At 38.5% G+C, this 14,962-nt stretch overlaps 1 pseudogene; it reads left to right on the top strand.

Annotated features, from left to right (window-relative positions):
- Positions 1-11,750: 11,750 nt before the first annotated feature.
- LOC141498457 (nucleoside diphosphate kinase B pseudogene) lies at positions 11,751-12,412 on the top strand (annotated as a pseudogene).
- The last annotated feature ends 2,550 nt before the right edge of the window (positions 12,413-14,962 follow it).

The following is a 14,962-nucleotide window of genomic DNA, read 5'->3' as shown; positions in this document are numbered from 1 at the left end:
TCCTTTCCAGGTAGGTACACATTAATAATGAAATTGACAAATATACATCACTAGAGCAAGCTCAGTTTTGGGAATGCTCCAAAAGAAAGTGTGGGAGAAAAGGTAATGACTGACTACAAACTGAAGGTCTACAGAGCCATTGTGCTGATCTCATTGTTGTATGCCTATGATACATATACAGTCTACCAGCACCATACCAGGAAACTGAAATGCTTCCATTTGAATTGTCTTAGATTTGTTCCAATAGCTTTTACTGAAACTCATTAATTTGGCAGGTCTGCTGTGGACAAAGCCCTGAGTTCAGTCTGTGGGAACACTGCTCCTTTAGAAGTTTTTCTTTCATTTTTTTTTATTGATTTTTATTTTATTTTCCCAATTACATCTTATGAAAACTTTCATTCACATGCCTATTTATGTTACATAATTTTCTCCCACCCTTCCTTCCCACTCCCCTCCCCTCATGACAGTCTACTGAACATTGTACATGCACATTTGTGTTTAACATATTTACATATTAGTCATTTTCTATATGAGGAATTAGGACTAGGGGGAAAGAAAGAAAATCCTGGAATAGGAAGAAAAAAAACAGAAAATTTTTTAAAGTGAACATGGTGTTCATTCATATTCTGTAGTTTGTTTTGTTTTATTTGTTTTGCTTTTGTGTTCTTCATCTGGATATGGATAGCATTGTCTAAAACAGGTCTCCCAGGGTTGCCCTAGCTTTCTGAACGACTGAGAGGAGGTGCATCAAGCAAAGTTGATCAACTCACAATGTTGTTAATGTGTTCAATGTTGAAGTCCTTTTTTGAGCTAAACTGACAAGCATTCAAACTCTATCTTAAGGAGCACAACTCTGAAGGACTATCATGTTGTTCAAATGCTTAAATATTCTTGCCAAAAAAGATTATTTTATGGAGAACTCACACAGTGAAATCTCTCACATGATGATCAGAAAAAGCATTTTTCTCAAGGTCTCTCTTAAGAACTTTGGAACTGATTGTAAGACATAGGAGACACTGGCACAAGAGTGCCCAGCATGGCATGCCCTCATTAGAAAGAGTCCTGTGCTCTATGATCATGGCAGAATTATAATATCTCAAAAGAAATGCAAGATGCACATATTTAAAGAATCCACTCCAAATTTTCACATGGACAATTTGATTCCCAACCTTCCCAACTCCAGACCTGATATTTTATCTAATTTATTACAAACGTCTTTGGTAATAATTAGCTAGTTATCATCCTATTTATCTTATGCCCTTTGTAGTTAACTTATTGAAAAGGCCTCAACTTTCTTTTCTCTCTCTCTCTCTCTCTCTCTCTCTCTCTCTCTCTCTCTCTCTCTCTCTCTTTAGGTTTTTGCAAGGCAAACAGGGTTAAGTGGCTTGCCCAAGGCCACACAGCTAGGTAATTATTAAATGTCTGAGGCCGGATTTGAACTCAGGTACTCCTGACTCCAGGGCTGGTGCTCTATCCACTGTACCACCTAGCTGCCCCTGGAAAGAGCAATTTTAGAAGAATGAATGGTAAAATCAGACGCAAGATTGTGAAGAGTTAAGAAAAAAGAGAGGGGGAGGGCGGCTAGGTGGCATAGTGGATAGAGCACCAGCCCTGGAGTCAGGAGTACCTGAGTTCAAATCCGGCCTCAGACACTTAATAATTACCTAGCTGTGTGGCCTTGGGCAAGCCACTTAACCCTGTTTGCCTTGTAAAAACTTAAAAAAAAAATTACTAAAAAAAATTACCAAAATTACCAGTCATCTCCTAGTTGCCAAATCCAGTGGCCTTTTCTCAATCCTTATTAGTCTTGACTTTTCTACAACCTTTTACACTGTTGATTCCTCCTTCCTTGATACTCTTTCTTCTCTCTATGTTTTGGGGACACCAACTCTCCTGGTTCTCCTCCTCCTACCTGTCTAACTGCTTCTGCTTTGGGGCCCCATCTAGATCATTCCCTCAAGGTTCTTTCCTGGGCTCTCTTCTCTTCTATATTAATTCACTTGGTGATCTTATCAGCTCCCAGGAATTTAATTGCTATCTCTATGCTGGTGATTCTCAAAACTACCTTGCCTGCTCCAGTCTCTACTAATCTCCAACTATCTTTCAGACATCTCCAATTATTATGTTGTAGATAAAATACAAGGCTGTACATCATAGTTATAAAAATAATTTTTTAATTTTAAATTTCATATATTTAAAATGGGCATCAATTCCCTTGATTAGATAGACTATCTTCTTTTAAAAATATAGATCTGATAAGCTGAAACCACCCCTTCCTGAAATATAATTGATGTTAAAGTTGACACTATAATTGGTATAATAGTTCTTGCTAATACAGTAGTTTAAAAGAATGTTTTGCAGTGTTTAAAAGAATTCTTTTGCCTTATGATCAGCTTAACTACCTGACTAACACAAAAAAAAGACCCTTGCTTGATCTCTGAACTGCTGAAGGGACCTCAAATTTTATGTAAACTAGTGAAAAGAATAAGTATAATTTATAGTCCTCATTACTTTACTTTGTCAATTATGATAACACTATCTTGGACAGGTTAGCATTCCAATTAGGTGGATTATTGTACTCTTTATAGTCTGTGATGTTTCAGCCATATTTTTCTTAAGAGATGTGGTTATTAGGGGCAGCTAGGTGGCACAGTGGATAGAGCACCGGCCCTGAAGTCAGGAGTACCTGAGTTCAAATCCGGCCTCAGACACTTAATAATAATTACCTAGCTGTGTGGCCTTGGGCAAGCCACTTAACCTCATTTGCCTTGCAAAAACTTAAAAAAAAGAGAGAGAGAGAGAGAGAGATATGGTTATGTAAATTAGTCTTTTATTTTAAACCTCCTTTAACTACAAGACCCCATAGAAGGAGCACTTGAACTTTATTTCCTATTCCAAATTATTTTCTGCAAGAGTTGTGCCAGCTCATGTTAATACCATATTTTAAGGACATCAATAAACTAGCTTGCATGCATACATGCATATAAAAGCAACCAGGATGTTAAAAGTAGAACATGATGACATAAGAAGGTTATTTAAGGACTTTGGTGCTTTATAGCACACATATGCTTTAAGGATCTTTATATCAATTACCCGTCTTACAGATGACCTGGATGTCCAGATCTAGGCAGACTATCCCTTAGAGTCCTAGGAATATCCTCAGAGGCAGTGGTGTGGCTTTCTCTAATGCCACAATTAATCACTCAATCGATAAATAAACATTTATTCAGTCTCTGATACTATGTGTTAAACCCAGTGCTAAGTGCTGGGGATAGAAAAAGAGGCAAAAGACAGTCCCTGCCCTCAAGGAGTTTACAATCTAATGGGAAAGACAACATGGTCAAAAGAGTAGAATATATATGCTGTTGAGTGTAGAAATAAATGGAAACAGAAGAAGGGAGAGAGAAGAATTAGAAGGATAAATTCAGAAAAGGATTAGTTCTAAGTAAAATAAATGAATGTAGAGGTAGATCTCAAAAAGTGGTTTAAAAGGAAAGAAATACAGAATAAAAAATTATATATAGGGCTATAAACAAGTGAAAAGAGAAGAAGTGGAGGGATGTAGAAACAGATTACACCAAGTGGAAGGTACTAAGTAATAAATGCTAAGTACATTCTTTATTCACCACCATCTTGTCTCCATAGAGGAAATGAGAAGCAAATATAAAAAGAGGTATAAAAAATAGGATAAAGAGATTAATTAATGATCATATCTGTGTCTAGGAATAGGTTGGAACTCACACATGAGATGGAAGAGGATAACAGAATAGAATAAAAAGCAGGAACTAGTCAAATATGATGGTATATATCTGTAATCCTTACTGTTGTGGGGATGCTGAGTGTAATAGAGCTCTTGAATTTGAGAGTCATTTAGTTACGCTGGACTAAACTGACCGGGTGTCCACATTAAATTTAGCAATAATATGATGAGAAGGAGGGAGCACACATATGCCTTTTGGAATGATTAGAATTAAATCTGGCCCATGAACAATCATAACATTTCTGACCTTGGTGAAGTAGACTGCCTCTACTCCTGCTCACATGCTGCTGAGCAAAACTAAAGAAAATTACAAAATTATGCTCATTAGGTTCTCTCCAAATTTATGTCATATAATGTCAACTGGATCCTCACCATTGCTAGACCATCCTATACCTTTAGAATCAATTTACTTTTTTCATTCACTGTAGTAGTTTTTCTAAACCTTTTCATCCTATTTAAACTTCACATGGGGGGGGGGGGCGTAGCCAAGATGGCAACAGGAGAAGACCATCTCTTAGGTGCTCTCAATCAAAACTTATAAACTAAGGACTCTAACTACATTTTCGAGAGACAGAATACACAGAGGGACCCAGTGAGGCAGTTCTCCAGCCCAAGGTAACCTGGAAAAGAGCGGAAAGGCTCCGCTCCATGGGGTTGGAAGGATAGCCCACCAGAACAGAGGAACTTCAGCTTCCCAGAGGCAGCCCCAGGGTGCTAGGAGCCCCTGCTGACAGCAGCAAGGGCAGTTTCCTGAGCTACACCCCGGGTAGCACCAGGCACAACTTGGAGGATCAGCAGGGGGACCTCTGCCAGAGTGAGCACATGAAGCCCAGCCCTCAGGGCACACAGCCAGCAGCATGGCAGCCCTGATCCAGGAACTGGAAACAGGCAGAGCCGGTAAGCAGGAGCCCCCAGGGTGTGAGTGCTGAGCCTAGAGAGGGGAGTGGAGAGAGACTGCCAAGCTCTGTACTCTGTCCCTGGAACAGAACTCTGGGGTTCTGACCACATTCAGATCCTAATCGCAGTCTAGGCCCCCCCCCCATAGAACAGCAGCCCCCCCCCAACCTCAGCCCCATGGCAGAGGGGTGCGCTTGTGGTCATTCACAGAGCAGTAGGGAAGACAGAACCTCACACACAGAGATCCTTGTGGAGGTGTCCCACTAATACTCAAAAGCTCAGGAAGCACCCCAAAAGCAGGAACAAAATGGAGAAATGAGTAAGCAGAGAAAAAAGAGGAACATCATTGAGAAATAATTTGTGATCCCAAGAAGGATCAAAACACTCAATCTGAAGATGAGGAAGTACGAGCTCCTGCATTTAAAGACTCCAAGAAAAACAGAAATTGGGCTCAGGCTATGATAGAGCTCAAAAAAGACTTTGAAAATCAAGTGAGGGAAATAGAAGAAAAATTGGGGAAAGAAATGAGAGAGATGCAGGAAAAACATGAAAAAGAAGTCAGCAGCTTAGTTAAGGAGATCCAAAAAAATGCTGAAGAAAACATGTTAAAAACCAGCATAGATCAAATGGATAAAACAGTTGAAAAAGTTATTGAAGAGAAGAATGCTTTAAAAAATAGAATTGGCCAGATGGAAAAAGAGATAAGAAAGCTCTCTGAGGAAAACAAATCCTTCAGACAAAGAATGGAACTGAGGGAGGTTGCTGATTTTATAAGAAATCAGGACACAATACTTCAAAAGCAAAAGAATGAAAAATTAGAAGAAAATGTGAAACATCTCATTGAAAAAACAACAGACATGGAAAACAGATTTAGGAAAGATAATTTAAAAATTATTGAAATACCTGAAAGTCATGACCAGGAAAAGAGCCTTCATCATTTTCAAAGAATTATTACAAGAAAATTGCACTGATATCCTAGAAGCAGAGGGCAAAATAGAAATGGAGAGAATCCACCTATCTCCCCAAGAAAGAGATCCCCCCAAAAAAAACAACCACCAGGAATATTATAGCCAAGTTCCAGAACTCCCAAGTCAAAGAGAAAATATTACAAGCAGCCAGGAGGACACAATTCAAATATTGTGGAGCTGCAGTCAGGATCACACAGGACTTAGCAGCAACTACATTAAAAGCTTGTAGGGGGGCAGCTAGGTGGCATAGTGGATAAAGCACCAGCCCTGGAGTCAGGAGTACCTGGGTTCAAATCTGGTCTCAGACACTTAATAATTACCTAGCTGTATGGCCTTGGGCAAGCCACTTAACCCCATTGCCTTGCAAAAAAAAAAAAGCTTGCAGGGCTTGGAATATAATATTCCAGAAGGCAAAAGAGCTTAGAATGCAACCAAGAATCAACTACCCAGCAAAACTGAATGTCCTCTTCCAGGGAAAAAGATGGACTTCAATGAACCAGGGGAATTTCAAATGTTCCCGTTGGAATGGCCAGAGCTGAACAGGTTTGATCTTCAAATACAGGACACAGGTGAAGTATAGAGAGTGGAAGAGAAGGGGAAAATATGAGGGACTTAATGATGATGAACTACATGTATTCCTGTATAGAAAAATGATACTGATAATACTCATATGAACTTTCTCGTTTAACAGAGTAGGTAGAAGGAGCTTTTATAGATGAAGCACAGGAGAAAACTGAATTTGAAGATATATTGTGGTATAAAAATGGAGTCAATAGATAAAAGGGAAATGTAATGGGAGAAAGAAAAAGGAGAGGAGGAATAGGCTAAGATATTTCATATAATAAGATTTTCTTTATTACAATGAGCTATTGTAATGATGTGGAAGGGGGAAAGGCAAGGAGGAATGAAGGAATCTTCACTCTCATCAGAGGTGGCTAGGAGAGGAAACAGCATATATATATATATATATATATATATATATATATATATATACTCAATGGAATACAGACATCTGTAGTAAGAAGGAGAGAAGGGGGATAGGGGGAAGGGGGTGTGGAATGTGCATGATGGAGGAGAAGATGGACCATGGGGGAGTGGTCAGATATAACACATTTTCTTTTTTTACTTCTTGCAAGGAGCTGGGATTGGATGGCCTATCGGCAACCATAGGGCCCCGTGAATGCTGGGCCTAAGGAGTGGTATGTGGGCTCGGGGCCTCCTGGCCACAGAGCTGGAGATCTGTCTGCCGTGCCACTCAGCTACCCTACAGCAGAGACAAAGTGAAAGGAGAGAGAAAATATAGTGCATGGTAGTAGAGAAGTACGAATGGAGGGAGTTGTAATCAGCAATGGCAACAGTGGAAAAATACAGAAGTTACTTTTGTGATGGACTTATCATAAAGAATGTGATCCACCCAGGACAGAGCTGGTGGTGTTGGAACACAGACAGAAGCACATTTTTTATTATTATTATTTTGGGGGGGGGGCCTGCCTGGGGCCGCACAGCTGGGTGATTGTTCGGTGTCTGAAGCCAGATTTGGACCTGGGTGCTCCTGGCTCAAGGGCCAGTGCTCTGTCTGCCAGCCAGCCGCCCCTACTATTATTATTACTATTTTATTTTATTTTGGGTCTTTTTTGGGTTTTTTTGGTTTTTGCAGAGCAATGGGGTTGGGGTGTCCTTTTCAGTGGCCTTAAATCTTCTGTCTTCAATCTCTAAATCTTTAAAAATTGGCAACACTGTGACCCAAGCAGGATACTTCATCTTCCAGGCATTTTCTCTGGTAGGGAAAGGTTGCCTGGAATATTCTCCTTCCTCTATTATAAATTACAGACCTCCTCTTTCCTTTAAGTTCCAACAAAATTCAGTCTTCTATAGGAAACTCTCCCCATTCACTCTTAATTCCAGTGTCTTCCCTAATGATTTTCTATTTATATTCCTATTTATCTTAAATAGGAATCTATCTAATTTTGTATATATTTGTATGTTATATTCCCTTTAGGTTGTAGACTCTTTGAAGTCAGAGACTATCTTTTGTCTCTTTGTATCCCTGGCACTTAATAAATTTTTTGATTGATTGTGTCAAAGTAAAATAATAATAATAATAATAATAATAATAATAATAATAATAAATGTTTTTTGCAACTGGTAAAAAGGCTGATTTCTTTAGAAATTACTCAGCTTTCACTATATAGTTACCTTTACCATAAGATGAGAAGTCAAGATGCATGACTATCTTCCCCATTGTTAATTACAAACTCAGGAAGACAATGATCAGGATGCTGGAAAACTTGTTCCTATCCAGGAAAAGCTAATAATTCATCAGATAGAATTGCATAAGAATAATAGTCTCTGTAGAGCAATTGGACAGTTTAAGATTGTGTGACATTCATTGTCAGGCTACCCCAAGGAGGTTAATGAATTCCCTTATCCTTTGTTTTTGGATCAATATTCCCCTCTTATGAGGTCAAATGACCTCTACCTATAAGTTAATGGTAAATCCAAGCGATTAAACTTTATATACAGCATATTTTTTGTCATTTTATTTTAGTCCTTTATTTTTAAGGTTTACAGTTTTAGGTTTGACAATTGTTTTATATTTGTAAGTCTCAAAAGTCTTAGTGCAATTTTCTTTTTTTAGGTTTTTTTGCAACTTATTCACTCAATGTCATTGGGGGGGGTTGCAAGGCAAATGGGGTTAAGTGGCTTGCCCAAGGCCACACAGCTAGGTAATTATTAAGTGTCTGAGACCAGATTTGAACCCAGGTACTCCTGACTCCAGGGCTGGTGCTTTATCCACTGCACCACCTAGCAGCCCCAATTTTTAAATTATTAAAGCTTAAATATAAGTCAGATGAGAGTCCTTAAGTATTTTCAGTTGTCTTCTTTACATTATTGCAATTGTATAAATTGTTCTGCTTCTATTCACTTCATTCAGTAACAGTTCATATCAGTATTCTTTCCCTTCAATCTACTTTTCTAACCTATTATATAGTCAAAATGGAACATTCACAATTTCCAGTTCTCATCCTTGCTCATGCTGCCTGTGTACATTTACAAATGTTGACCCCTATTCCTGATACATGCTCCTTTCCCCCACCCTTTTCTTTTTCTTTTTATGAAAATTTTTTTCCTTCAATGTCTATCTCTTTCATTAAGCCTCTTCTGGTCTCAATTGAAAGAGATTTTTCTTTCCTTGTATCTCTTGATTTTTAGTTTTGATTTTTCCTAAGTCATATTCAAATGTAATTGCATTCATAGTTCCTTCCTCCATTAGATTTTAAATTCCCTGAGGTCAAGGAGGACTGTGTTGTTTTTCAGGTTTGCATTCTCATTATCTAAGACAGTGTCTTTTTTTTGTTTGTTGTTTTTTACTGTTTCAGTCATATTCAAATTTTTATGACCCTCATTTGGGGATTTAGGGAAAAGGATTGAAGTGATTTGCTCTTTCTTTCTCCAGTTCATTTTATGAATGAGAAACTGAGGCAAACAGGGCTAAGTGATTTGCCTAGGGTCTCACAACTACTTCTTGCTTGAGGCCAGATTTGAACTCATGAAGACTCTTAGTTTTCCTACTTCCTACTTCCAGCACCACCCAGTGCTTTATGTACTTAATAAAATTTGTTTAAATAAATTGAATTTGAATTGCAAGCTATCTAGTTATGGGACCATCTTCTCACCCTTCTAAATAAACGGCCAATGCCCTCCTGCTATATCCTCTCAACTAACCAGAATTCTCTTATGGTTTACTCCTCAGACTGACTTTCACCAGACAGTGCAACAAATTTTTGTACATTTCCTTCATTCCTATTCCCAAATGGTAACCCTATTTATTACCCAAATTATTTTGGGCAACTTACTTAATTCCTTTGAATCTCATCTCCCCCATTATCACAGACAACATTATACTTTTATTGAGAAGAACCAATTTAATGTTTCATAATCAATGAACTGTAGTCTATTCTGCCCTCTTCTGTTTTCTTTTTGAAATTACATCTTAACTCAGAATTTTCATTAAGTCCTTAGAATCATAGAATGTTGAATATAGAAGAGACCTGTGGCTCCATTGACCATCCCTCTGAATTTCTAAGTCAAAATATCCATACTTCCTTAACTATCATTCCACTCATGTCATCTTCTCCTATCAGAATATAAGTTCCTATATGTTACACACAATTTTACATACACAACTTTTACCAGATTGTATGCTGCCAGGAGGAGGGTAAAAGGAAGGGAGGGTGGTAGAAAAATGTGGAACTCATAAACTTGCAAATGGATGAATGTTGAAAACTAGTTTTGCATGTAATTGGAAAAAAATTTTAAAGAAATAAAAAATAATAATGTAAATTCCATAAGGACAAAGATAGTCTTTCTGTTTATATCCCAACATTTAATGCAGTGCCAATCACATAGTAAAATGCTAAATAAATGCTTTTTCATTCATTTGCTGAATTAAATGGCATATTAAGAAAAGTAATAACAAAATATTTCTCCCCTAACCTTAGGGGTTCACTCTCTCACAAGTAGACAACGAATTAATGATAAGATTGGACCCTCTTATGTAATACATGGAAAAAAGCACATACAGGAAACATCTGTAACTAAGAACAAGTTCAGAGAGGCACAATTCATGTCTCTGGGGATTCAGGACCCCCACACTTTCTGGTAGTGCTATCTGGGATTGGCACTAGCAGGCTTACTCTCTACTGATCTCATGTGGCATACAATCTCTGCTTTTGCCAAAAGCTTTATTTTTTGAAGATGGGTTTTTATTTCATTTTGGGTTTTTTTGCTATAGATCTTTCTGAAAAATACAGAATGGGTGTCCCATAAAGGGCAGAGGGATAATGTGGGTCATAGTTTGATATAGTGGAAAAAGCCCAGAATTAAATTTCACTTTTGATTATGACTACCAGTATGACTCTGAGCAAGGAACAAGCTCACTGGACCTCAGTTTCCTACTCTATAAGAAAGAGGGTTGGATTAAATGACCTCTGAAGTGCTTTTAAACTATAAATCAATGATTCTATGAATATTTCTTCCTCTGAGGAAGTTTTCTTATTCTAGATGCCAAACTCTCTGATATAAAGCCAGTCCAACTAATAAGGGCTTTGAGACTCTTTATTTCTCTGTGCTTTTTAACCTAGATTTCTTTTCCAGCTAGGAACAAGGACATAGGGTCCTTAGTTCAGAGTGAATATAAAAAGAAAAATATATTTCTGACATCATTTTTTAAAGTCTTTTACTTTTATTTTTTCATATTACTACAAAAGTCACGTTGTAAATGTAAACATAATCCACTTCCACAAAAAAAAAGAGAAACCTCAAGAAAAATAAAGTAAGAGAGGAAAATAACATTAGTCCTGTCTTTGGAATGGAAAGCATTCTTTATCATAAGTCCATCAGAAAAATTGCTTCAATATTTTTTCCCACAGTTGCTAGCTGTATACTAGAAATCCTAGCTGTATTTCTCTCCATCCTGTCCCTCCCCACCCTCATTTATTCTATTCTCTCTGTCCTTTCTCCTTGTCCCTCCTCAGAAGTGTGTTGTATCTGACTACCCTCTCCCACCATCTTCCCTCTCTTCTATCACTTCCTGTCCCTCCTCTCTTCCCCATCCCCTTCCCTCTCCTTTTTCCTCTAGAGTAATTTAGATTTCTATACCCAATTGAATGTACATGTTATTTCCTCTCTGAGTCACTTCCAAGAAGAGTGAAGGTTCACTTATTTCCCCTCACTTTCCCCCCTTCTAAGCCATTGTAAAAGTTTTTTCCTTGCCTCTTTTATGTGAAATAACTTTGCCCATTCTACATCTCCTTTCCCTTTCTCTCAACACATTCCTTTCTTGCCCATTAACCACATCTTTATAATACAGAGTAAATCTTCATATTGAACTCTCTCTCTCTCTTGTACTTTATCTATATATGCTCCTTCTAACTGCCCTAATAAATGAGAAGGTTCATATGAATTATCAGTATCATCTTCCCATGCAGGAATACAATCAGTTCAACATCATTAAGTTTCTCATAATTTGCTCTCTTCCCCCCGCTCCGCTGCGAGGTGCAGACTCCCGGGCTCCGCTGCCACCACCGCTGCCTCTCCTGCTCTAGGCCAAGCTTCCCTGGGCCATGGCCAACGCAGAGCGCACCTTCATTGCCATCAAGCTGGATGGTGTCCAGCGCGGCCTGGTCGGGGACATCATCAAACGTTTTGAGCAGAAGGGCTTCTGCCTCGTGGGCATGAAGCTGCTGAGGACTTCAGAGGAACATCTGAAACAGCACTATGTTGACCTGAAAGACAGACCATTTTTCCTGGGGCTTGTGAAATACATGAACTCAGGGCCTGTTGTAGCCATGGTCTGGGAGGGCTTGAATGTGGTGAAGACAGGCAGAGTGATGCTGGGGGAGACCAACCCAGCTGTTCCCAAGCCAGGTACCATTCGTGGGGACTTCTGCATTCAAGTTGGCAGGGACATCATTCATGGCAGTGATTCTGTAAAAAGTGCTGAGAAGATCAGCTTGTGGTTTAAGCCTGAGGAGCTGGTTGATTATAAGTCTTGTGCTCATGACTGGATCTATGAATAAGGATTTTAAAAGTGGATGTAGACTGGACCTACTCCTTTTAGTAGATGTGGTATGCATGTGAATATTGTTGTCACTGAGTGTGAGTGTATATATGTATGTCTCCATCCCTGAATACAACATTTCATGCCAGGGAATTGAAAGGAATTGGAACCATCATTTTCTACCCCTGTAACCTTGTTCAATAAAGCCTTGGAAATAAAAAAAAATTTCTCATAATTTGCCCTTCCCATCCACCCTCTTTATGATTCATCTGAGTTCTGTACTTGAAGATTAAACTTTCTATTCAGTTCTGGTCTATTCAACAGGAAAGTTTGAAAGTTTCCTATTTCATTGAATATCCATCTTTTTCCCTGAAAGAGGATGTTCAGTTTTTTTTAGAAAGATTTTATTCATTTTGAGTTTTACAATTTTCCCCCCATTCTTGCTTTCCTCCCCCCACCCCCCACAGAAGGTAGTCTGTTAGTCTTTACTGTGTTTCCATGGTATACATTGATCTCAGTTGAATGTGATGAGAGAGAAATCATATCCTTAAGGAAGAAAAATAAAATATAAGAGATAGCAAAATTACATAATAAGATAATGTTTTTTTTTAAATTTGAAAGTAATAGTCTTTGGTCTTTGTTCAAAGTCCACAATTCTTTCTCTGCATACAGATGGTATTCTCCATTGCAGATAGACCAAAATTGTCCCTGGTTGTTGTACTGATGGAATGAGCAAGTCCATCAAGGTTGATCATCACCCCCATGTTGCTGTTAAGGTGTACAATGTTTTTCTGGTTCTGCTCATCTCACTCAGCATCAGTTCATAGAAAGAGGATGTTCAGTTTTGCTGGGTGGTTGATTCTCAATTGTAATCCAAGCTCTTTTGCTTTCTAGAATATCATATTCTAAACCCTATGAGCCCTAAATGTAGAAGCTGCTAAATCTTGTGTTATCCTGACTGTAGCTCCACAAAATGTAAATGGTTTCTTTCTGGCTGTTTGTAATATTTTCTCTTTGACTTGGGAGTTCTGGAATTTGGCTATAATATTTCTGGGGAGTTTTTATTTTGAAATCTCTTTCAGGAGGTGATCAATGGATTCCCTCAATTTCTATTTTACCTCTGTTTCTAGGATATCGGGGCAATTTTCCTGGATTATTTCTTGAAAAATGAAGTCTAGACTCTTTTCCTGGTCATGACTTTCAGGTAGCCCAGTAATTTTTAAATTAATTCTTCTGCATCTGTTTCCAGGTCAGTTCTTTTTACAATGAAATATTTCACATTTTCATCTAGTTTTTCATTCTTTTAGTTTTGTTTTATTGTTTCTTAATTTCTCACAAAGTCATCAGCTTCCCTTAACTCCATTCTTCATTTGAAGGAATTATTTTCTTCAGAGAGATTTTTTTATCTCCTTTTCCATCTGGCTAATTCTGCTTTTTAAGCAGAATTTAAGCAATTTTAATTCTGCTTTTTTTCATTGGCCTTTTGGACTGCTTTTTTCATTAGATCTAAACTGGTTTTTAAGATGATATTTTCTTCAATTTTTTTTGTAATTTTTAATTCCTTCACCAAGCTGCTGACTTGGTTTTCATGATTTTCCTGCATAGCTCTCATTCCTCTTCTCAATTTTTCCTCTATTTCTCAAATCTCTTATGAGCTCTTCCTTAGCCTGAGACCAATTCATATTTTTCTTGGAGGCTTTGGATATAGAAGCTTTAACTTAGTTATGTTCTGAGTATGTATTTTGTTTGATCCTCCATGGAACCAAAGTATTGTCTATCATCAGATTTTTTTTCTTCTGATGTTTGCTCATTTCCCTAGTCTATGACTTGATTTTTAACTTTTTATTAAGGTATAGCTCTGTTTCCAAGGTGAACGATGTACTTTCCCAAGCTTTTGAGGGGTTTTGCAGTTGTTTTCAGGGACACCCTTCAGGAACCTCCATTCCTTCAAGGTCTTATGAGACTCTGATTGTTTTCATGGACTGTGTTCTGGTCTGTAGATGACCACAAATACTCCCCTCTGCCCTGGAACTGTAAGGTGGTTACTTACTCCACCATGACAGTAAAGCTCTTTTTTCTGAGACTGGGGCCCAGAGTGCAACCTGGATCTGACTGTGGGCAAAGCAGCAGAGTCCTGCTTCAGAGATAGCAAAGAGATTTCTGTAGTCTCCCCTGACTGAGGGCTCTGGAAGTAACTGCTGGATGGCTCCCTGTCAGGTTGCTCCCCAGCCTGTTCCTAGTTCCCTGGGGCTGGTTCTGTCTGAGGCCTGGACTGGACTGGACTCCACTCTCACTGTGATGTAACAGAGTTTTCCTGCTGACCTTTCAAGTTGTCCTTGATAATCCCTGGACTGAGAGGTCTGGAAACTACTTCCATAGATCCAGGAGCCCAGGGACCCCATGAACTGTTCCTGGATGGCCAGAGCCAGTTTGCTCCAGTGGCTAACATGGGCTGAGCAGCAGTCTTTTCTAACCCTTTCTAAACAATCCTTTCCCAAGGATCTTCCAAATTGTCTTGGGTTGAAAAATTCTTTCCTCTATCTTTCTATGGATTCTGCCTCTCTAGAATTTAGTTAGAGTTGTTAATTGGAAGTATTTGGAAAGCTGCAAAGATTTCCTGGCTTTACTCTTCCATCTTCTGACATCATTTTTAGGGGATTTTAATGATTCTCAAATAAATATTAATGAGCAGAAAATCTAAACTCAGGGGATGGCTTCTTTTTGACTAGTCAATTTCTTGTCCCAGTTCCAATGTGTATATGTGACCAGCAATAA

The sequence above is a fragment of the Macrotis lagotis genome, chromosome X (assembly GCF_037893015.1).
Source record: "Macrotis lagotis isolate mMagLag1 chromosome X, bilby.v1.9.chrom.fasta, whole genome shotgun sequence".
NCBI lineage: Eukaryota > Metazoa > Chordata > Mammalia > Peramelemorphia > Peramelidae > Macrotis > Macrotis lagotis.
This window is presented reverse-complemented; position numbering and strand designations above follow the sequence as displayed.